This window comes from Triticum aestivum, chromosome 2D (assembly GCF_018294505.1).
Source record: "Triticum aestivum cultivar Chinese Spring chromosome 2D, IWGSC CS RefSeq v2.1, whole genome shotgun sequence".
NCBI classification, from domain to species: domain Eukaryota; kingdom Viridiplantae; phylum Streptophyta; class Magnoliopsida; order Poales; family Poaceae; genus Triticum; species Triticum aestivum.
The window spans coordinates 355,811,512-355,835,101 of NC_057799.1; positions in this window are offsets into that span (position 1 = coordinate 355,811,512).

Sequence of the window (23,590 nt, forward strand, 5' to 3'; positions counted from 1 at the left end):
GGAGGCCTCCTCCGTCACCGAAAAGGACGTCAGGGATCTCCGGAGCGCGGGCTATCTGTCCGCAGATATCGCGTATAGGATCCCTGACAAAGATAAGGTTATTCCTACTCCGGAGCCTGGTGAGAGGGTCGTGTTCATCCCCCATTTCCTTTGGGGGCTAGGGTTTCCCCTCCACCCCTTTGTCCGGGGTCTTATGTTCTACTACGGGTTAGATTTCCATGATCAAGCCCCAAATTCCTTCCTCCACATATCGCGTTTAACGTCGTGTGTGAGGCTCTCCTCCGCATCCCCCCCACACTTCGGCCTATGGCTCAAGGTTTTCAATCTGAAGCCGAAGCGACGTACAACATGCAGACTGTGGTAGGGCTATGGTAAGCAAGCTCCCCAACACTGTCCAGCCCAAAGGGGCATTCGTAGAGACAGTCAAGGTGTGGCAGCAGGAGTGGTTCTACATCACCGAACCCCGCGACGCCAAATGGGCGGCCACGCCTGACTTCAGATCCGGACCCCCCACGAGAATCACCTCATGGACTGCCAAGGGTCTTGATTGGGGGTCCCAACCGGAGGTGAAGATGCTATGGAAACGCATCTCCAACATGTTGGGTGCAGACACCGGTCTCACAAACATGATTCTAGTGATGCCCTTCCGCCGCATCCTTCCCTGCCAGCTCCGGGCCTCCCCCATGTGGGAGTTCAATCCGGAGGAGCCACGGACCCTGAAGCGCTTCTTCGGCACCATGCACGATGAAATATGGAAGCAGCTCTTCAAGGCCCAAAAAACATGGCCGAAGAAGATCGAGGACATCGGACTCGACATCGAGAACCCGGCCTCGACGGTAAGAATAATCTCTCCGAAGACCTACCCGGTCAATACTTAACATATAATAAAGATTATACTGCCTGCCTTCCGTACAGGGCTAGATGGCAAAGGCGGAGCGGATCAACTGTCTGGCACCGCTGCCCGAGGACCCGACCACATCCCAGCTGATGGAGATGCTGGTCTCGGTGCCCTATCAGGCGCTGGAGAAGAAGACCAAGAAGAAGAAAGGCAAGGAGGCCAAGGGCGGCCCCCGCCACAAAGGTCCTTCTGACACAGTGTCCGGAGAGACCGAAGCCCTCACTTCCCACGAGGGAGATGAGGAAGAAGGGGAGGAGGAGGAGGTGGAAAGCGACTCCCCCCATAAGGGGAGGAAGAAGAAGAGGGCGGCCTCTGAAGACCCGAAGGGGGAGGCGCCCAAGAGAGGGAAGGTGACCCTCCCGGACAGTTCGGACTCAGAGTCCGAACTAGTCCCCAAGAAAGCTCCCAGGGTGAAGCCCCGCGCCGAATCATAAGTATTCAGAAACTTACTGTTTATCTTCAGTCTTCCTATTTCCATTATATAAGTTATTTTGTTATTTGCCTTTCAACCCTCCCCGCGAGCTCCCGCAAACTCCATTATCAGAGGGGAATTCTCTGCCGCCCGAAATGGCGGAGAGTGACACGCCGCCTGGAGCCCCCTCGCCTATCGCCATGGAGGACACCGAAGTGTTGTCTCGAAGGACCTCTCCTGGCCGAGAGGGGGCGAGCGAGGCCGTCGAGAGAGTGCCCGAGGTTAATACCTCGGTCGCCGAAGACCTAGGGGAGGCGAACCCTATGACAGCCGACGGTGGGGACCCCCAACAATCCGGGCCCCAGCTGACCACCATTCCGGAGGCCAGCATAGCTCTAGGATCGGATAAGAACCCCCTTCAAAAGAGGGGGGGAGCGTCAGCTCCATCGGCAGCATCCACTAATCCGGAGGCACCCAACACTCTGGAGGAAGCACTGCAAAGTGCTTCCATTGTGGAGGAGCACCGCACCCTGATGGGTGCGGTTATGGAGAAGGTTCAGTCTGCTAAAAATGGACTGAATGAAGCCTTCTGCAGCCTATTGACGGGCTTTGAGGTATGTGACGTAATGTTCTAAGAACTTTTCATATAAATAAAAAGAATAAACCTGTGTACAAACAGTAGCCCCTGAGGCTCTGTCCGGTTAAGAAGAAACCGGATAGAGGATCCATATAGTATTCGGAAGAGTAACATATTGTGATGTTACTGTAACAGGCCTCCATGTTGGCGGCAACAGCCCATGCCGCAGAAGTTTCCGAACTCAATCGGAAGCTTCAGATGGCAGATGAGGAACTCAACCACATTAATAAGCGGTTCGACGAGACGCAAGGTATGCGGACAATATTAAAAAGGAATTTATTTTTATATCAGAAGTGATATGTATATGTAGAGGTTAACTCATGGGATGCTTTGATAATGATCACAGCTGGCGCAGCCGAGGTCGAGACCCTCAAAGGCGCCTTTGCCCAGGCCAAGAAAGAGGCGGAGGTGAATAAGGCAGCCGCTGACAAAGCGGTTGCTGAACTGAAGATCGAGCAAGCTGCCCACCGCCAACACGAAGCTCGGGTGGCCGAAGTCGAGCAGGAGCTGAAGGATGCCATCAGCAAATGCGAAACCTTGGAGCAGAAGACTTCGACCCAGTCGTCCGAGCTTGCCAAGGCTCTCCATGATGCCAAAGAGGCGCGGATCGAGTCCCGGAGTGCTCGCGAAGAGATCCATCAGGCGAGGCAGATAGTGGCTGGTAAGGCCTTTCTTTTGCAAAGTATCTTTGGAGGTTAGAGGTATGCTTTGCTCACCCGAGTGTGGAGTTCTCCAAGCGCGTTTGCGGATCTTCCGAGGAGTGCCGCCGATGCCGCACAGTTCTTCCGAGCCCAGGAGGGGAACTCATCCGAGAAGCTGTTCTGGTCGCAATTTCTCGCGCCGGAGCACCCGACGCCTCTGAACGACCAGCTGAAGCAGCTGATGGAGCTGCATAAGGTGGCAGGCTTGGCCATGAAGGATCTAATAGTCCAACTCTGGCTGGCCGAGCCGATTCCTAGCAGCTACTTCGGTTTGGTGAAGCGGCTTGTCGATGCGCGGTCGTGGATTGATGCTCGGCCTGCATAGAGGGTGCCCGGATGGCCTTCGCCTATGTCAAAATGCAATGGGCGAAGATGAAGCCCACAGAAGTGGAAACCGCAGGCTCGCGCAAAGGCAAAGATCATCGGAAGCCGGAGAGGTACTTCGATGACGTCCTAGAAGGAGCCCGAGTGATAGAGGGGCAATGTTCTAAGGACGTGATATTTGATTGAATGTGGTCGGATTGTACAAACTATGTTATGAACCCATGTTGTGATATATCTATGTTTGCGCCTTTTGTTTGAAGCGATGTTTCCTCCTGTGCGGCCGTTTATTTGTTCTATTTCTGAAAGTTGCCAGTCGTCGGCTTCAGCCCCCATGTAGATGCTACAGGGGTGTTCGACATAACGCGTGACCACACTTTATCCAACGTCTTGGTCCGTAAAGGAGGTGTCAGCGAGGTGAACCAGACAATCGGACTATTCAGCTTTATTACTTTCACTTAGCCATAGGAGTTTGACTGTGGAGCTAAGCACTAGCCCCTGGTGCGTGTGCGGCTATCCGGACTATGGTGCCTTTTCCACGCGGCTGGGCGAAGACCAGCCCCTCATATAACACGGGGTGAATCGCGAATGATTTGTAGTATAATACTAAGTCGCCGAATCGCCGACCAGCTCTCGCCTATCATGACAGTCAGTTTTCGGCTTTCTCTACTGAGGTACTTGACCGGATGAACCAGAAATACAATCACAGTAGTTCTCCCTTTACTGCCTTAGCCGAACGAGCGGAACGTAAGGTGGTAAGCACAGGAGCCGTGCAACCCAACTATAGACCAAAGACATGATTCGGAGCCGATGCATATAATGCAATATCCGGGACACCGAAGAGTTCCCTATAGGTGTTCGGACTTGAAATGTGCAGGGCCAAATACAGCCCCCGGTGTTAAAGCCGGACTAAAGCACTTCTGGCAATCTGAAGTAGGGAGGGAATACAGATGATAATATAAAATAAATGAGTGCCAAAACAAAAGTGGTGATCGACTGCTTCTGTTATACCCTGGTTAATACGTCGAGCCGTGTTGTTGCAGATAATGCCATGAATATCAAGGCCATTTTACATGCCAAAAGTTTACACAAGGGAAAGGTTTACACGGGGCCTAAAAGTAGTGGTTTGAAGATCCCAATGGTTCCCTGCCGCACGTTTGCGCCATTTCTCCTTGGTGAGATATCCTTTGAGAGGAGGAGTCGATGGTTGTCTGCAAGAAAGAGGGACCTAGAAAAGAGCCCCCGTACAACCGTAGAGTAGGTAGGTTATTTAACGAACCTGCAATGGAAAAATATTTAAGGCCGAATAGGGTCAAGCCGTACTATGGACCCTCTCCGTAGTGTGCCTCTGGCGCTGCCCAAGGTATTTTAAGTGCGTAATTATGTACGTGTGGTACGTATGCCGCAACCTTATGGGGCGATCGACGGAGGCTAAACTGCTATGCAAGCTCCGGATCCACCGAGCTACCGCATTGTAATGCGGATTAGACTCGCTTAGCAGTGTCATGGGTCTTGATGACCGATGAGCTGTTCGGCTTGATGAGGCCGCCCTGTACTTCCGCTCCTAGGGCCACGGTGTGCTCCTCAGTACAGAGGGAGCGCTCCATATTTTCGTTTACTGTGATGACACCATGCGGTCCAGGCATTTTGAGCTTCAAATAAGCATAGTGCGTGACTGCATTAAAGCGGGCGAAAGTAGTTCGTCCGAGCAGTGCATGATAACTACTGCAAAAAGGGACGATGTCGAAGATCAATTCTTTGCTTCGGAAGTTGTCTGGAGAGCCGAATACTACTTCTAGTGTTAAGGAGCCCGTGCAGCAGGCCTCCACGTCGGGTATCACTCCTTTAAAGGTAGTGTTGCAAGGCTTGATTCTTGACGGATCGATACCCATCTTACAGACAATATCCTTCTAAATCAAGTTGAGGCTGCTGCCGCCGTCCATAAGGACTCTAGTGAGATGGTATTCGTCGATGATAGGAACAAGTACCAGGGCTGCCAAACCTCCGTGACGGATAGTGGTTGGGTGGTCCTTGCAATCAAAGGTGATCGGACAAGCCGACCATGGGTTGAATTTTGAGGCGACAGGCTCTACGGCGTAGACATCCCTTAATGCGCATTTGCGCTCCCTCTTGGGGATATGGGTGACATAGATCTTGTTCACTGTTTTTACCTCGGGGGGAAACTGCTTTTGTCCCCTAGTGTTTGGCGGGCGAGGCTCATCATCATCCTCGCTTTGAGGTCCTTTCCCCTTATGTTCGGCATTTAACTTGCCGGCCTGTTTGAAAACCCAGCAGTTTCTATTGGTGTGGTTGGCAGGCTTGTTAGGGGTGCCATGAATCTGGCAAGGCCTCTCTAGTATTTTGTCCAAGTTGGATGGACCGTCCCTATTACCTTTGAACGACTTCTTCCGTTGACCGGGCTTGGAGCCACTAAATCCGGCGTCTACTGTCGTATCCTCTGTTTCTTCGTTATTGTTCCGACGCTTGTTTTTATGGCGTCGTGGCCTGCCATTGCCATCCCTGGCCTTAGAAGTGCCGGGGTCACTGGTATTGTTGCTTCTACAAGCCAACCAGCTATCCTCGCCCACACAAAAGCGGGTCATAAGTTCAGTAAGGGCTGCCATAGTCTTCTGCTTCTCCTGACCGAGGTGTCGGGCGAGCCATTCATCACAGACACTATGTTTGAATGCCGCTAAGGCTTCGGCGTCCGGATAGTCCACGATTTGGTTCTTTTTAATTAAGAACCGATTCCAAAGTTTGCGAGCTGACTCTCCGGGTTGCTGAATAATGTGACTCAGGTCATCAGCATCCGGTGGCCGGACATAAGTGCCCTGAAAGTTGGCCTGAAAAGCATCCTCTAAGTCTTCCCAACTTCCAATGGAGTTCTCTAGGAGGCTGTTCAACCAGTGCCGTGTTGGTCCTTTCAGCTTTAGAGGGAGGTATTTAATGGCGTGGAGATCATCTCCACGAGCCATGTGAATGTGGAGAAGAAAATATTCAATCCATACGGCAGGATCCGTTGTTCCATCGTACTGCTCGATGTTCATGGGTTTAAACCCTTCCGGAAATTGGTGCTGCATTACCTCATCGGTAAAGCACATAGGGTGTGCGGCACCTCTATACCGGGCAACATTGCGACGGAGTTCGGATGACATCTGTGTTCGGTGCTGACCCCGGACTTGATTATATTTGTCGCGCCAGGCTTGATGGTCGTCGTCTCGTGTTAGGGCACGCCCTCTTGATCCATAAATTGATCTGGTCTGGCCAGCTCTATTGGTCAGGTCCTGACGTAGGTCGTACGTGTAGCCTGGGGCCGCCGTCTCCCTGCTTCTATGGGGAGGGGGCGCGGGCTGGTGTTCGGCATGATTAGCCGTTTTGTCCCGTCCACGTGGTGGTCGGTCCGGTTGATCGGCCTGATTGTATTTTGACGGTATTGGTGCAAGGGCCTCATCGTCGAATTGTGGTAGTAGCCTAACTTTTGGGTAGCTCTTTGTTGGGCGCTCGAAGCCGTATTCTTCGGCGGCTAGGACCTTGGTCCATCCGTCGTTGAGCGTATCCTGTTCGGCTTGAAGCTGCTGATGTTTCCTTTTCAGGCTCCGCGCGGTGGCGATGAGCTGTCGCTTGAAGCGTTCTTGTTCGAGGGGTTCCTCTGGGACGATGAAATCATCGTCACCTAGGCTGACATTCTCTTCGGAGACAGGTAAGTAGTACTATCTTTCGAATCCTCGTGATCGGCGTGTTCGGGGCTGTATTGACCCTCTTCCCTTTCATCCTGCTCGAACGCAGGCTCAACAGGGTGGTCGAGGTCTTCGGCGTTGTCCGGAGTATCGTTATCTCCGGTGCCGGTATTGCTTTCCCTTGCCCGACGCGATCGTGAGCGGCGCCGCTGACGCCAGCGCTTTGGTGGTTCATCAACGGGCTTATGCTCATCTGGATCTTGAGTGCCATCATCGTCCTTCTTCTCAGGTGTATCCACCATGTATACGTCGTAGGTAGAAGTGGCCGTCCAACGCCCAGTGATAGGAGGGTTTGACCTGGTTCGGTTTCGACATCGTCGTCCATGCCATTGATGTCTTTGGAGGCGTAGTCTAGCATGTCGGTTAAATCCTCGACAGTGGCTATTAAGTGGGTGGTGGGTGGGACGTAAAATTCCCTACTCTCAGCCCCTAGTTCAAGCTGGGCATAGTTCGGAGGTGACACTTCCGTGATGGCGAGAGATTGCATTAAGTCCAGCGTTTCATTTAAGAGCGAAAGCTGGAAAGGCATCTGAGGATCTGCGGAGCTAAGCTCGGTGATAACCACTTGATCGAGCTCGATGGACGCAGACCTCGAGAGTTCGGAGTTGGCATCCAGAGGCGAGTCCGGCTTCCCGATGACGGGGAGAGTCCCGTTTGACTCCGGATCTGCCGATGACGTGATCGCATCTGGGTCTCCGGCTAGAAGCTCCGTGATGAGAGAGAGTCCGGCGGGGTTCATCCACCCGTCTTCGGACGATGTGGTCCGCCCCAGATCCAAGGCCGGGGCGGACATGAGCGTCGACCCCTGAACGGGATCTGATAGTAGATCCGAAGGGCCTCCTTCGTGTGGGTGGGGAGCGGCGGCCCATGCCGTGAACCCCTCGAAGATCAGGTCTCCTCGGATATCGGCGATGTAGTTCAAACTTCCAAACCTGATCTGGTGACCAGGGGCGTAGCTGTCGACCCGCTCAAGGCGACCGGTCGAGTTGGCACGTAGCACGAAGCCGCCAAACACAAAGAGTTGGCCAGGGAGAAAGGTCTCCTCGGAAACAGCGTCGTCGCCAATGACGAGGCGAGCCATCGATTCTTCAGTTGACAACACAGCGGAACTCTCAATGAAAGCACCAATGTCGGTGTCAAAACCGGCAGATCTCAGGTAGGCGGTCCCAAGTTGTGTGTGTGAGGATCGATGGTAACAAGGGACAATAGGGACACATTGTTTAACCAGGTTCAGGCCCTCTTAAAGGAGGTAAAACCCTACGTCCTGCTTGATTACATTCGATGTGTATAAGGGTTACAAGAGTTGATCTATCTCGAGATCGTAATGGCTAAACCCTAACTGTCTAGCCTATGATAATTCTGATAGCCTCTACGGACTAAACCCTCCAGTTTATATACACACCGGAGGGGCCTAGGGTTGTACAGAGTCGGTTTGTGGAGGAAGGAAATAGTACATCCGGACATCAAACTTGCCGTCCACGCATATAGGAGTCCTACCCGGACACGGGGTAGTCTTCTGCTTTATCTTCACGGCCCATCAGTCCGGCCCATATTGAATAGGCCGGACACCCGAGGACCCCCTAATTCAGGACTCCCTCAGAATGTGGGAGAGAAGAAGGGGAAAGGCCCCAGTAGGAGGCGGTGCGAGTGGGTGGATCTCATCGGCATCATGTGGGACAGCGGATATGCGATGGGACTAGATAGCGCAGGCGAATTAAGGAAGGAAAGCTATATGGCGTTCGCACCACTCCCCCTGTAGCGTGACGGATCTCACGCTCGACTGGTCGGGCGACTCTAATTAGTTTCCTACTATTATTGACATTTTATTGACAAGAGGAGCCTTGGAGCGACAAGCGAAAAGCCTTATGCATCATCAGAGCTTTATATCTAGGGAAACCTAACTCCTGTGCGCGCGCCGCCGGTCAATGGGTTGGTCTCCTTGCGCCCTTGCTTTAGGTGTTTCCCTTGCTCACGTTGCTCAAGACGGCGAGCTGTGGCCTTCCCGTACTAGCCCAGGAGGGGTTGGCCAGGACTTCCAAGATCTGGCATCTAGCCCTATGCTGGCGCTGATCTGAGGTCCGGGAGCCATGACTGTGAGTTGTGGTCAACAGGAGCGGTGTAGAGGGCATGCCTCCGGTCGGGAGGCTCGGTGCCGATCTGGCGGCTGCGCGCTCCTGATTTAGGGGTGGCTGTGCTCCGCACAGGGGCGTGTTGGTGGTCTTGATCTGCCTCTCGTGCTCCAGTTCAGTCCATGTCAGCTCCTGGGCTCAGGGTCCTGGGCAAGGCTCTCTCCGACGAGGTGGCGTGCTCTGTCGATGTTGGTCTTTGGTGACCACTCCGGTCTGCGACGGCGGCCTCGCTGTGGGTTGTTGTGGCCACCGAAAGGTCTTCCTGAGGATTTCTCTCTCCATATCCGTTTGTTGACGTCGACGGTGAGATGCAGACTATGAATGGCAGGCAGAGCGATAGTTGTGCAACGTCGACGGCCGAACATCACATTTAGTTGTTGGACCGGGGAAAAGTGGTGTCGCATAAGTGACTTCGATGGTGGTGCTATTTTTTTTTCGAGAAAATTTCCGATCTATTCATCTTCAATCATGGCAGTACAACGAATACCAGAAATAATAAAAATTACATCCAGATCCATAGACCACCTAGCGACGACTACCAGCATTGAAGCGAGCCGAAGGCGCGCCGCCGTCATCGCCCCTCCATCGCCGGAGTCAGGCACAACTTGTTGTAGTAGACTGTCAAGAAGTCGTCGTGCTAAGGCCCCGTAGGACCAGCGCACCAGAACAGCAACCGCCGCAGATGAAGAATAACGTAGATCAGAAAGATCCAATCCGAAGACACGTGAACGTAGACGAACAACGACGAGATCCGAGCAAATCCACCAAAGATAGATCCGCCGGAGACACACCTCCACACGCCCACCAACAGTGCTAGACGCGCCGCCGGAGCGGGGACTAGGCGGGGAGATCTTTATTCCATCTTCACGGAGCCGCCGCCGTCTCGTCTTCCTGAGCAGGACACAAACACTAGCAAAACTGAAAGAAACGACTAAAAACGGAGCCCTCCCGCCGGCCCTTGCCGAGATCCACCGCGCCCCATGGCCCTAGGGCCACCGGAGAGGAGGCGGACCTGCGGCGGCGGCGGCGGGAGGTAGAAAGCCTAACTTTTTTTGTGGAGGAAGGAGGAGGCGGCGGCTAGCCTGATGGTGGTGCTACTTGAGCGCCTAGTCTCGAGCTCCGGGGTGAAAAGCCAAGATGTGACCCGAGTTGGTTATACCTGACAATGATGATATTTTTTACATCGTTACCTTGTTATGACTTTGCCATTTGTTGGCGTGTTTTGTGTGTATGTGTGTTAGTATTGGCTATGCGCATGGCCCATTGTGTTTGTATCCTGTTATGCTTCATGTTTTAGCCAATGAAACTTGCATTTGTTGTAAATTGTCAAGGCAAACACTTTCTAATTAGAGGTACGCATGGACACATAATACGTCACCAAGTTTCATGTGCCATTTCTCTGGGGCAAAAAAGAAGGAAAAGGAGCTTCATATGCCATGTGGGCCCAGTTGTTCCCCCCAATGCATGTGTAGATCGGCGCTCCATGCATATGCATGTATGCTTTGTGCGCACGACACGAGCCAAGAACGAGAGCCCACGGGATCATGTGCGAGAAGAAGCAGGGGACCGGTGTAATAGCGTCAAGCAACAAACTGCTTATCCCCGCTAATCCCCAGTAGAGACCTTAGTATTCTACTGGGGTTCCGTCGATGCTCGGGCAATTTGAGTGGAGAAGACACCAGAGGAACAAGGAATTTGCAGGCGCCGAGGACTAGTTAAGTAGCGAATGGAATTTTGTGTTAATTCCGCGGTTGCGCATAGTAAATTGATCCCGAGGGAATTAGGGATCTGTCCGTTAGTTTAGTACCGGGCCCCGTAGATAGCTTTCCTTCACTGGCACTCTTTTTTCTTCCGTTCGAGGACAAGGATTAGTTATTAGTGTCTGTGCCTATGCGTATGTACTCCTCTCCTACAGTTGTACACTGAATGCCAAGGCTTGTGCTCTTGCCCTTGAATTCATGGACTGCTTCATTTTCCCAGTTGCCAGTCCGGCCCGGCAGTCAGAAAATTAAGTTGAACTGATCAAAGTTCCAAAAATGACAGATTTTACAAGCAAGCGTTCGTAGGGTCCAACGGTTGCTTTCGGATGGAGATTGCGCACAAGCATGGGTTTTTACAAAGACACTTCAGTGTCAACATTTTTAAACATTGATTGAAGACAATGGAACATGATTGATGGATGCTGCCGGCTGCTGCTTGCACGAACATACTCAAATTATTTGAAGTTTCTTAGAGGAACTAGAAACTACTCTCTTGTTGTTGATTTTTGAGAAAATCTACTCTCTAGTTGAAATTGCCAGCCATGCTTGGATTTATGCATAAAATATAGTGCACGTACGCACGAAATTTACTACTGTTGGTACAACAACAGTAGTTAGGGCCATCTTCGCATCCTCGATAACGTAAACGGGAACATCCGTCAAGATATATAGAATGTTACTAGCATATACTCCCTCGGTTCCTAAATACTTGTCTTTCTAGACATTTTAACAAGTGACTACATACGGAGTAAAATGAGTGAATCTACACTTTAAAATATGTCTACATACATCCGTATGTGATAGTCATTTGAAATGACTAGAAAGATAAGTATTTAGGAACGGAGGAAGTACTATACAGGCATGCTATACACGTACTACGTACGCGCGTGTGCGTGCAGACGAGCTACGTAGCTTTGCAAGCAAGCCAAGTAGTTACTGAACGCAACACGAGGCCCGATCATCAGCAGCATCAGCACCAGTAGGTCTCTCCGCACATGCACGCATGGAGACGGGAGGCGACAGCCGTAGCTTGGCTTGGGCTTGGGGCTTGTTTTTTGCGCGCGCGCGTACGTACGTACTACGCGCGTGTCTCACGTTTCACCGCCCACTCATGTACGCGCGCATATCATGTGCATGCGTGTATGCCAAGGATACTGCATGCGCTGCGAGTCCGCTCCGTGTTTTCTCCGTCGATCGGCCGATCGCTCTCACGCTCACGCACGGCCGGCATCGATCGTGCTCGTGCGTGCGTGCCTCCGGACCCGTGACAAGATCGAGGAACGCGGGGTGCAACTTCCTGCTCTCACTTGGTTGGACTAGCCAGCTGGCTTTGCTTGCTTCGCATAAATCACTATGTAATGTAAATGGGTCGATTGTGACAAGATTCGTCTCTCATGCTAATCGTGCGTTTAGAGAAAGAAGTAGTGGTACTACAATTAAGGATGCAGCTTCGATCTTTCCATCGGACTCGTACCGGGAAAACTACACCTCCTTAATTATTGAGAGTTGTGTAGATATGTATGCTCCGGGAGTCCATTTCAACGGTGTGGAGTGCTGTTTCATTTTGTCACCGGTCGTGTCTGTTTGCCGTAGCCATCGATCGGCTCGTGCTAATCAAGAGTCAAGCATTTCCTCCTAACTTCCGATCCAGACCAGATGATCTGTTTTGGGGGACAATCCAACGATCATTTTCATTGATTTTTGCTATTTTACAAAGACATCAGACTGTTTGACTCGGCATGCATGTATACGTGGCGGTGGCCGCGCGCGCGAAGGCTGGTCTACGTCCGAGGAGGACACTGAAGCGAAATTCAGCTTGGCGTTAATATATGCAACTTGCATAATGCAAGTGTGACTGTAGTAGCTTGGACCAAGCATCTTCGAGCTTGCGGCTTCATTTGTTAATCAGGGGCTTCGACTTCAATATTTGTTCCCAGTACCATATACAGGTACGGTTGACAGGGAGTGCTGGTCACGAACTTGGACATTATGAAATAACCAGTGTTTTTTGTAACCAAGCAACGTACGATCAGACTTATAGAATTTGAAAAATTATGAAAAAAAAAACCGTGCAAGTAGAGTATATAGCATGCCTGTATAGTATGCACGTTATGAAAAATTATGAAAAAAATCGTAGATGCACTTTATCCAAAATGGCCGATTCTTTTCTGAGACAAGTTTGATTGATCGGCAAAATAAGCACCCCTCTTACATGCGTGTGCTTACCAGGGGAAATTAACGGTCGAGATTCCGGCTGGGCGGGTATTCGAGCGAACGGATGGGCGCCAGAGCAGCCAACGCATGCCGTACCCATCATATATTGTAATGTCGGACCGGATGCTAGCCGCCGATTCCGACCTGCTTCGTGTGATCCGTGGCGTCAAAGCAGCTTTGACCACGAACTCTGGCTCGGTCGCTTCGGTCGCTCGCATCGCACGCAACCAGCTTCGCCGCACGCGTGTTCAACCACGAACTGGGCTGCATGCTGGCTTTTTGCGTACGTCTGGCTGACCGATCAACCAAAACACCAGCTCATGGTTTGCCTTCACACAAATATCCAAGCTATGGTCAAACTACGCCACCAAGTTTATACGGAAACCACTTCACGGGACTCTTCCATGCAGTCTAATTCTTGCTGATTGGCATCTAAACATCAGTGCACAATGTCCAATCTGTCAGATACGGAGCGTAAGATACCAAACATGTGCTATTTTTATTATATACCACTAGTGTTAAAAACGTTCTTATATTTTAAGACAGAGGGAGTAGCAAAAGAGGCCCAGCCTTCCAACGGGAGAGGAAAAAAAAATACCACAGTCCTCTTAAAGCATCTACAGCGGGACGTCTCAAACCCCCCTTGTATGTCCGGGCGGACGGTCCAGTCAATGACCGGTTAGAAAACTCCGGCCCAGACGGACGCCTTAAACCGGCCTCAAGCGTCTAGACTGGCCGACACCCCTCATATCCAGCCCAAATATGGGGTGGATATGGGAAGGCCTGGGCACGTCTGCCACGTCAGACCCGGTCCACGATGGCCCACCTGACCCCATATATATATTAATCCCCATCCCCTTTCCGGATCAAACCCTACACATTCCCCTCCACCCTACTCTGCCACCCAAGCTCCCGTCTGGCGATCTTCGGCCTTCTTTGGCATATGATGTGCATCGGATCCGATGACGACCAGTACAGATCCGTCGACTGGGGTGTCGTCTGATACGTCTCCGTCGTATTTATAATTTTTGATTGTTCCATGCCAATATTATACAACATTCATATACTTTTGGCAACTTTTTATATTATTTTTGGAACTAACATATTGATCCAGTGCCCAGTGCCAGTTCCTGTTTGTTGCATGTTTTATGTTTCGCAGAAAACCCATATCAAACGGAGTCCAAACGTAATAAAATTGGACGGAGAATATTTTTGGAATATTTGTGAAATATGGGAAGAAGAATCAACGCGAGACGGTGCCCGAGGGGGCCACGAGGCAGGGGGCGCGCCCCTGACCCTCGTGGGCCCCCCGTAAGGCGGTTGCTGCTCTTCTTTGGCCGCAAGAAAGCTAATTTTCGGAGAAAAATCTGGGCGAAGGTTTCAATCCAATCGGAGTTACGGATCCCCGGATATATAAGAAACGGTGAAAGGACAGAATCCGAGAACACAGAAACAGAGAGACAGAGAGACAGATCCAATATCGGAGGGGCTCTCGCCCCTCCATGCCATGGAGACCAAGGACCAGAGGGGAAACCCTTCTCCCATCTAGGGAGGAGGTCAAGGAAGAAGAAGAAGGAGGGGGCTCTCTCCCCCTCGCTTCCGGTGGCGCCGGAGTGCCACCGGGGGCCATCATCATCACCGCAATCTTCACCAACAACTTCACCGTCATCATCACCAACTCTTTCCCCCCTCTATGCAGTGGTGTAACCCCTCTTTTACCCGCTGTAATCTCTACTTAAACATGGTGCTCAACGCTATATATTATTTTTCAATGATGTATGGCTATCCTATGATGTTTGAGTAGATCCGTTTTGTCCTATGGGTTATTGATGACTGTGATTGCTTTGAGTTGCATGTTTTATTATTGGTGCTGTCATATGGTGCTTTCCGTGTCGCGCAAGCGTGAGGGATCCCCGCTGTAGGGTTTGCAATATGTTCATGATTTGCTTATGGTGGGTGGTGTGAGTGACAGAAACATATACCCAGTAAGTAGGTTGTTTACGTATGGGAGTAAAGAGGACTTGATACTTTAATGCTATGGTTGGGTTTTATTTTAATGATCTTTAGTAGTTGCGGACTCTTGCTAGAGTTCCAATCATAAGTGCATACTAGACCATAAATGCGCGCTTTGTCGCGCTCGCCCGTTTTCAACAAAAATAATTAAAAAACTGTTGAAATTCCAAATAATTAATATAATGGAAATGGTTCAAATTATTGTTACCCAAGTCCAGGGCCATTGAGAAAGATTAAATATTGAAAGGCCCCATCTACTTGAATACGTAATGTTGGTTCTATTCTATACTACCGACAAAAAAATGTAGTCCAATTCTAAAGCAGTAAAACACCAATGCTTTTTTATGTAATGTCACTTGAACACCTAAGCGAAAACTGCCCTTTGTTGCAGGACATGGATCTAAACTTAAGGTCTTGTTAGGGCTCATACCTGTAATGAACAGAATGAAGAGTTTTGAAATATAAAAAACGCATAGTTGTTCGGCTATATGTTCATCCGGTATGCAAACACTCCGTTTGTATACAATATTTTTATTAGCAAGCATTTAATATATTTTCTTTACTTTTACATAAGTGGATGAAGGTGTGTCAAATAGTAAAACCTGCAGTTCCATAAGAATGCTAACCTTCGTTTCTAATGAATGGGAGGATGGGAATGTACGTCTTTGAACATGACGCACTGCAGGTAGACATAGAATTAGAATTAAGAACTAAAAATCATTATTTTCACGCTGGTGCATCCGCAATCCTGAAGCCCGTCAGCTATACAGGTACTTTTTTTTGCGGCTATACAGGTACATGAAAATGATAACAAACTCGAACAGATATGTGAGAATTAGTAAACAAAATACCTACACCAAATCAAAGGAAAAAAATCAAATGTGCACTATTCTCAGATTGAAGTTGAGAGAAAGCAGAAGGAAAAGGGACATGCACAACTTCTATCTTCCTCGTGGCTCGTGAGCGTTTGCCTCCCCAAGTGCGCACGCTGGGGAGAGAAATCCACCGCCGTCACCAGAGATTGACTTTGAGCGCAGATCCGCTAATGAAAGTGACGAAGGGGCTAAAGGCTAGAGGGCAAGGAACACCTTGGCACACCGCCTCTCCTTCACCGCCCCTTTTTCTTCCCCTGCAGCAAGCACCCCGCTGTATGGACGGGGATGAAGGATGGGAGGACACGGAGTGCATGCCGTGTTATGAGGAAGCTGTCACCGCCGTCGCATGTATTCTACATCGGTGAACGGGAGGCCGCCTAGATCGATCTTCGGAGCAGCAACCCATTACCGTTGGGGCCGGCCAGGACCGTAAGCGACGTTCGGAGTCGGGGTGGTAGAAAGGGCTGCGGGGACGCTGTGGTACGACGCAATGATCCAGAACGTTGACTGAGTTGATCGGACGGTCTAAAGTGTCAAATCACTGTGTGAGCTCATAGGTGGCTCTGTTATACTGTTTAGTAATGATCCAAGTAGAGAAAGTATGCTAGCTTATGCCTCTCCCTCAAATAAAATTGCAATAATGATTACCGGTCTAGTTATCGATTACCTAGGGACAAATAACTTTCTCGTAACAAAAAGCTCTCTACTAAAACTAATTTAGTTGTGTCTTCATCTAAACAGCCCCTACTTTTTATTTACGCGCTCTTTATATTCTTGCAAACCTATCCAAAACACCTACAAAGTACTTCTAGTTTCATACTTGTTCTAGGTAAAGCGAACGTTAAGCGTGCGTAGAGTTGTATCGGTGGTCGATAGAACTTGAGGGAATATTTGTTCTACCTTTAGCTCCTCGTTGGGTTCGACACTCTTACTTATCGAAAGAGGCTACAATTGATCCCCTATACTTGTGGGTTATCAAGACCTTTTTCTGGCGCCGTTGCCGGGGAGCAATAGCGTGGGGTGAATATTCTCGTGTGTGCTTGTTTGCTTTATCACTAAGTAATTTTTATTTGTTGTTCTTAGTTGTTCTCTATCTTTAGTTATGGATATGGAACACAAAATACCAAAAAAATTAGGTTTACTTGCTACTCATGGAGATGGGGAACCTCCTAAAACCCTCGATGCTCGTTATGTGACAGATATTATGTACTACTTTGATAATCCAGAGAAAATCCCATTCAATCTGGTAATGGGAGACACGTTGGATTAACGTGAATACTTTAGGGATTATCGCTTGACTCAAAACGGGAAACTATTATGGGATCAAATTTATATGTTGAAGTGGTATGCTCGGCAAGTATGCTTGAGTTATGATTATACTTGTTGCTCTAGGATGAAGGCTCCACACCTTTCCTTTTCATGCAAATTTAATGATAATAAAACCTTGGCTTCTTATGCTAATGGTATGTATGATTACTATGATGTGGAACAAATAGAAGAATTTGTTGCTTTTATGGGTGCTTATGAAATTGAATCTTTGTTCAAAGAGTGTGAAAATCTTTATGATGCTGTTTATAGACCTGAAAATTTAGCTATCCTTAAATATTGCTATGAGAATTATGAATACAATTCCGATATTGATGCATTTATTGAGAAAGTCTCCGCTGTTCAAGAAGAGACTAATATTTTGCAGGAGTCTATGGAAGAAGAAATTGATGAAACTGTGAGCTCATTAGATGAAAAAGATGAGGAGGAGAGCGAAGAACAAAAGGAGGAAGAGCGGATTGATCACCCGTGCCCACCTTCTAATGAGAGTAACTCTTCAACTCATACATTGTTTATCCCTTTTGATGATGCTTGCTATGCTTGTGGCCAAGATGCCAATATGAATTATGCTTATGGAGATGAACTTGCTATAGTTCCTTATGTTAAACATGAAATTGTTGCTATTGCACCCACGCATGATGGTCCGATTATCTTTTTGAATTCTCCAAACTACACTTTATCGGAGAAGTTTGTGCTTATTAAGGATTATATTGATGGGTTGCCTTTTACCGTTGCACATGATAATTTTGATAGATATAATATGCATGTGCTTGCTGCTCCAACTTGCAATTATTATGAGAGAGGAACTACATCTCCGCCTCTTCATGTTTCCAATATGATAAAATTGCAAGAAACTGTTTATACTATGCATTGGCCTTTTACTATGTGTGCATGAATTGTTCTTGTATGACATGCCGATGCATAGGCAGAGAGTTAGACTTCGTCATTTCTTGATATATGTTACTGTTTGCTCACTACTAAATCACAAATCATTGTTAATTAAAATTGGCTTTGATATACCTCGGGATCCGGGTGGATCCATTACTTGAGCACTATATGCCTAGCTTAATGACTTTAAAGAAAGCGCTGCCAGGGAGACAACCCGAAAGTTTTAGAGAGTCATTTATTTCTGTTGAGTGCTTTTATATAGTTTAAAAACAAAAAAAATAAAGAGGGGAACCTAAAACCTTTTCAAAAAGGAAAGTGAAAGTGAAAGAGACAAGCATTGTTGAAGTGGGGGAGCTCCTTGAACTTTGTTCATGCTCACGGAAACTTTGTGAATGTTAATTACAGAAAATTTTCAATAAAAACAAGTATCCCCTTGTACAATTCCATTGTATTATAAAAATAATGTGCCAAGGTTTGCCTTTAGGATGTTTACAATGCTTGTTGGTTTGTACGGTGAAGGACAGAAACTTTGGCTGTAGTGCGTGATTTTTTGTTTTTTACTGGAACGTCAAACGGTTCTGAAAATTTTTGCACTGCCTTTCTATATAAATTTTTTATTTTTCCTAATTTTGGTAGCATTTTTGGAGTACCAGAAGTATGGTTAATGTTCAGATTGTTACAGACTGTTCTGTTTTAGACAGATTCTGTTTTTGATGCATAGTTTGCTTGTTTTGATGAAACTATCAATTTCTATCAGTGAATTAAGCCATGGAAAAGTTATATTACAGTAGCTATAATGCAAAAACAAAATATGAATTGGTTTGCAACAGTACTTAGAGTAGTGATTTGCTTTATTATACTAACGGATTTTACCGAGTTTTTTGTTGAAGTTTTGTGTGGATGAAGTGTTCGATGATCGAGAAGGTCTCGGTATGAGGAAAAGGAGGAGAGGAAAGAGCTCAAGCTTGGGGATGCCCAAGGCACCCCAAGTAAATATTCAAGGAGACTCAAGCGTCTAAGCTTGGGGATGCCCCGGAAGGCATCCCATCTTTCTTCAACAAGTATTGGTATGTTTTCGGATTCGTTTCGTTCATGCGATATATGCAAATCTTGGAGCGTCTTTTGCAATTAGTTTTCACTTTTCTTTTATGCACCATGATGGTATGAGATAGTCCTTGGTGGATTTATAGAATGCTCTTTTGCACTTCACTTATATCTTTTGAGTATGGCTTTATAGAATGCTTCATGTGCTTCACTTATATCATTTAAAGTTTGGATTGCCTGTTTCTCTTCACATAGAAAACCGCCATTTAGAATGCTCTTTTGCTTCACTTATATTTGTTAGAGCGTGGGCATATCTTTTGTAGAAAGAATTAAACTCTCTTGCTTCACTTATATCTATTTAGAGAGATGACAGGAATTGGTCATTCACATGGTTAGTCATAAAATCCTACATAAGACTTGTAGATCACTGAATATGATATGTTTGATTCCTTGCAATAGTTTTACGATATAAAGGTGGTGACATTAGAGTCATGGTAGTTGAGTAATTGTAAAATTGAGAAATACTTGTGTTGAGGTTTGCAAGTCCCGTAGCATGCACGTATGGTGAGCCGTTATGTAACGAAGTTGGAGCATGAGGTATTTATTGATTGTCTTCCTTATGAGTGGCGGTCGGGGACGAGCGATGGTATTTTCCTACCAATCTATCCCACTAGGGGCATGCGTAGTACTACTTTGCTTCGAGGGCTAATAAACTTTTGCAATAAATATATGAGTTCTTTATGACTAATGTGAGTCCATGGATTATCACCCTTCCATCATTACTAGCCTCTTCGGTACCCTGCATTGCCCTTTCGCACCTCGAGAGTTGGTGCAAACTTTGCCGGTGCATCCAAACCCCGTGATATGATACGCTTTATCACACATAAACCTCCTTATATCTTCCTCAAAACAGCCATCATACCTACCTATCATGGCATTTTCATAGCCATTCCGAGATATATTGCCATGCATATTCCATCATCATCATATACATGACTTGAGCATTTATTGTCATATTGCTTTGCATAATCGTAAGATAGCTAGCATGATGTTTTCATGGCTTGTCCGTTTTTTGATGTCATTGCTACGCTAGATCATTGCACATCCCGGTACACCGCCGGAGGCATTCATATAGAGTCATATCTTTGTTCTAGTATCGAGTTGTAATTGAACGAAATATGCCCTAGAGGCAATAATAAAGTTATTATTTATTTCCTTATTTCATGATAAATGTTTATTATTCATGCTAGAATTTTATTAACCGGAAACTTGATACATGTGTGAATACATAGACAAACATAGTGTCACTAGTATGCCTCTACTTGACTAGCTCGTTAATCAAAGATGGTTGAGTTTCCTAGCCATAGACATGAGTTGTCATTTGATTAACGGGATCACATCATTAGGAGAATGATGTGATTGACTTGACCCATTCCGTTAGCTTAGCACTTGATCGGTTAGTATGTTGCTATTGCTTTCTTCATGACTTATACATGTTCCTATGACTATGAGATTATGCAACTCCCGTTTACCGGAGGAACACTTTGTGTGCTACCAAACGTCACAACGTAACTGGGTGATTATAAAGGTTCTCTACAGGTGTCTCCGAAGGTACTTGTTGGGTTGGCGTATTTCGAGATTAGGATTTGTCACTCCGATTGTCGGAGAGATATCTCCGGGCCCACTCAGTAATGCACATCACTATAAGTCTTGCAAGTATTGTGACTAATGAGTTAGTTGTGGGATGATGTATTACGGAACGAGTAAAGAGACTTGCCGGTAACAAGATTGAACTAGGTATTGAGATATCGACGATCGAATCTCGGGCAAGTAACATACCGATGACAAAGGGAACAACGTATGTTGTTATGCGGTTTGACCGATAAAGATCTTCGTAGAATATGTGGGAGCCAATATGAGCATCCAGGTTCCGCTATTGGTTATTGACCAGAGACGTGTCTCGGTCATGTCTACATTGTTCTCGAACCCGTAGGGTCCGCACGCTTAAAGTTCGATGATGGTTATATTATGAGTTTATGTGTTTGGATGTACCTAAGGTAGTTCGGAGTCCCGGATGAGATTTGGGACATGACGAGGAGTCTTGAAATGGTCGAGACGTAAAGATCGATATATTGGACGACTATATTCGGACATCAGAAAGGTTCTGAGTGATTCGGGTATTTTTCGGAGTACCGGAGAGTTACGGGAATTCGCCGGGGAGTATATGGGCCTTAGTGGGCTTTAGGGGAAAGAGATAGGAGAGGCTGGGCGCCCCCCAAGGCCTAGTCCGAATTGGACTTGGGGGAGGGGCTGCGCCCCCTCCTTCCTTCTCTTCTCTCTCCCCTTTCCTTGACTCCTACTCCTACTACTTGGAAGGGGGGAATCCTACTCCCGGTGGGAGTACGACTCCTCCTAGGGCGCGCCATAGAGAGGGCCGGCCCTCCCCCTCCTCCACTCCTTTATATATGGGGAGGGGGGCACCCCTTGGAGACACAACAATTGATCTCTTAGCCGTGTGCGGTGACCCCCTCCACCATAGTCCACCTCGATAATATCGTAGCGGTGCTTAGGCGAAGCCCTGCGTCGGTAGAACATCATCATCGTCACCACGCCGTCGTGCTGACGAAACTCTCCCTCAACACTCGGCTGGATCGGAGTTCGAGGGACGTCATCGGGCTGAACGTGTGCTGAACTCGGAGGTGCCGTGCATTCAGTACTTGATCGGTCAGATCGTGAAGACGTACGACTACATCAACCGCGTTGTGCTAACGCTTCCGCTTTCGGTCTACGAGGGTACGTGGACACACTCTCCCCTCTCGTTGCTATGCATTACCATGATCTTGTGTGTGCGTAGGAAATTTTTGAAATTACTACGTTCCCCAACAGTGGCATCCGAGCATGGTTTTATGCATAGATGTCATATGCACGAGTAGAACGCAAGTGAGTTGTGGTCGATATAAGTCATACTGCTTACGAGCATGTCATACTTTGGTTCAGCGGTATTGTTGGATGAAGCGGCCCGGACCGACATTACGCGTACGCTTACGCGAGACTGGTTTACCGCCGTGCTATGCACACAGGTGACTAGCGGATGTCAGTTTCTCCAACTTTAGTTGAACCGAGTGTGGCTACGCCCGGTCCTTGCGAAGGTTAAAATAGCACCAACTTGACAAACTATTATTGTGGTTTTGATGCGTAGGTAAGAACGGTTCTTGCTCAGCCCGTAGCAGCCACGTAAAACTTGCAACAACAAAGTAGAGCACGTCTAACTTGTTTTTGCAGGGCATGTTGTGATGTGATATGGTCAAGGCATGATGCTATATTTTATTGTATGAGATGATCATGTTTTGTAACCGAGTTATCGGCAACTGGCAGGAGCCATATGGTTGTCGCTTTATTGTATGCAATGCAATCGCCCTGTAATGCTTTACTTTATCACTAAGCGGTAGCGATAGTCGTAGAAGCATAAGTTGGCGAGACGACAACGATGCTACGATGGAGATCAAGGTGTCGCGCCGGTGACGATGGTGATCATCACGGTGCTTCGAAGATGGAGATCACAAGCACAAGATGATGATGGCCATATCATATCACTTATATTGATTGCATGTGATGTTTATCTTTTATGCATCTTATCTTGCTTTCATTGACGGTAGCATTATAAGATGATCTCTCACTAAATTATCAAGGTATAAGTGTTCTCCCTGAGTATGCACCGTTGCGAAAGTTCTTCGTGCTGAGACACCACGTGATGATCGGGTGTGATAGGCTCTACGTTCAAATACAATGGGTGCAATACAGTTGCACACGCGGAATACTCAGGTTAAACTTGACGAGCCTAGCATATAACAGATATGGCCTCGGAACACTGAGACCGAAAGGTCGAGCGTGAATCATATAGTAGATATGATCAACATAGTGATGTTCACCATTGAAACTACTCCATCTCACGTGATGATCGGACATGGTTTAGTTGATTTGGATCACGTGATCACTTAGAGGATTAGAGGGATGTCTATCTAAGTGGGAGTTCTTAAGTAATATGATTAATTGAACTTTAATTTATCATGAACTTAGTCCTGGTAGTATTAGCATATCTATGTTGTAGATCAATAGCTCGTGTTTAGCTCCCCTATTTTATTTTGATATGTTCCTAGAGAAAACTGAGTTGAAAGATGTTAGTAGCAATGATGCGGATTGGATCCGTGATCTAAGGATTATCCTCATTGCTGCACAGAAGAATTATGTCCTTGATGCACCGCTAGGTGACAGACCTATTGCAGGAGCAGATGCAGACGTTATGAACGTTTGACAAAAGCTCGGTATGATGACTACTTGATAGTTTAGTGCACCATGCTTTACGGCTTAGAACCGGGACTTCAAAAATGTTTTGAAATGCCACGGAACATATAAGATGTTCCAAGAGTTGAAATTGGTATTTCATACTCATGCCCGTGTCGAGAGGTATTTGACCTCTGACAATATTTTCCCTACAAGATGGAGGAGAATTGCTCAGCTAGTGAGCATGTGCTCAGAATGTCTGAGTACTACAATCACTTGAATCAAGTGGGAGTTAATCTTCCAGATAAGATAGTGATTGACAGAGTTCTCTAGTCACTATCACCAAGTTACTAG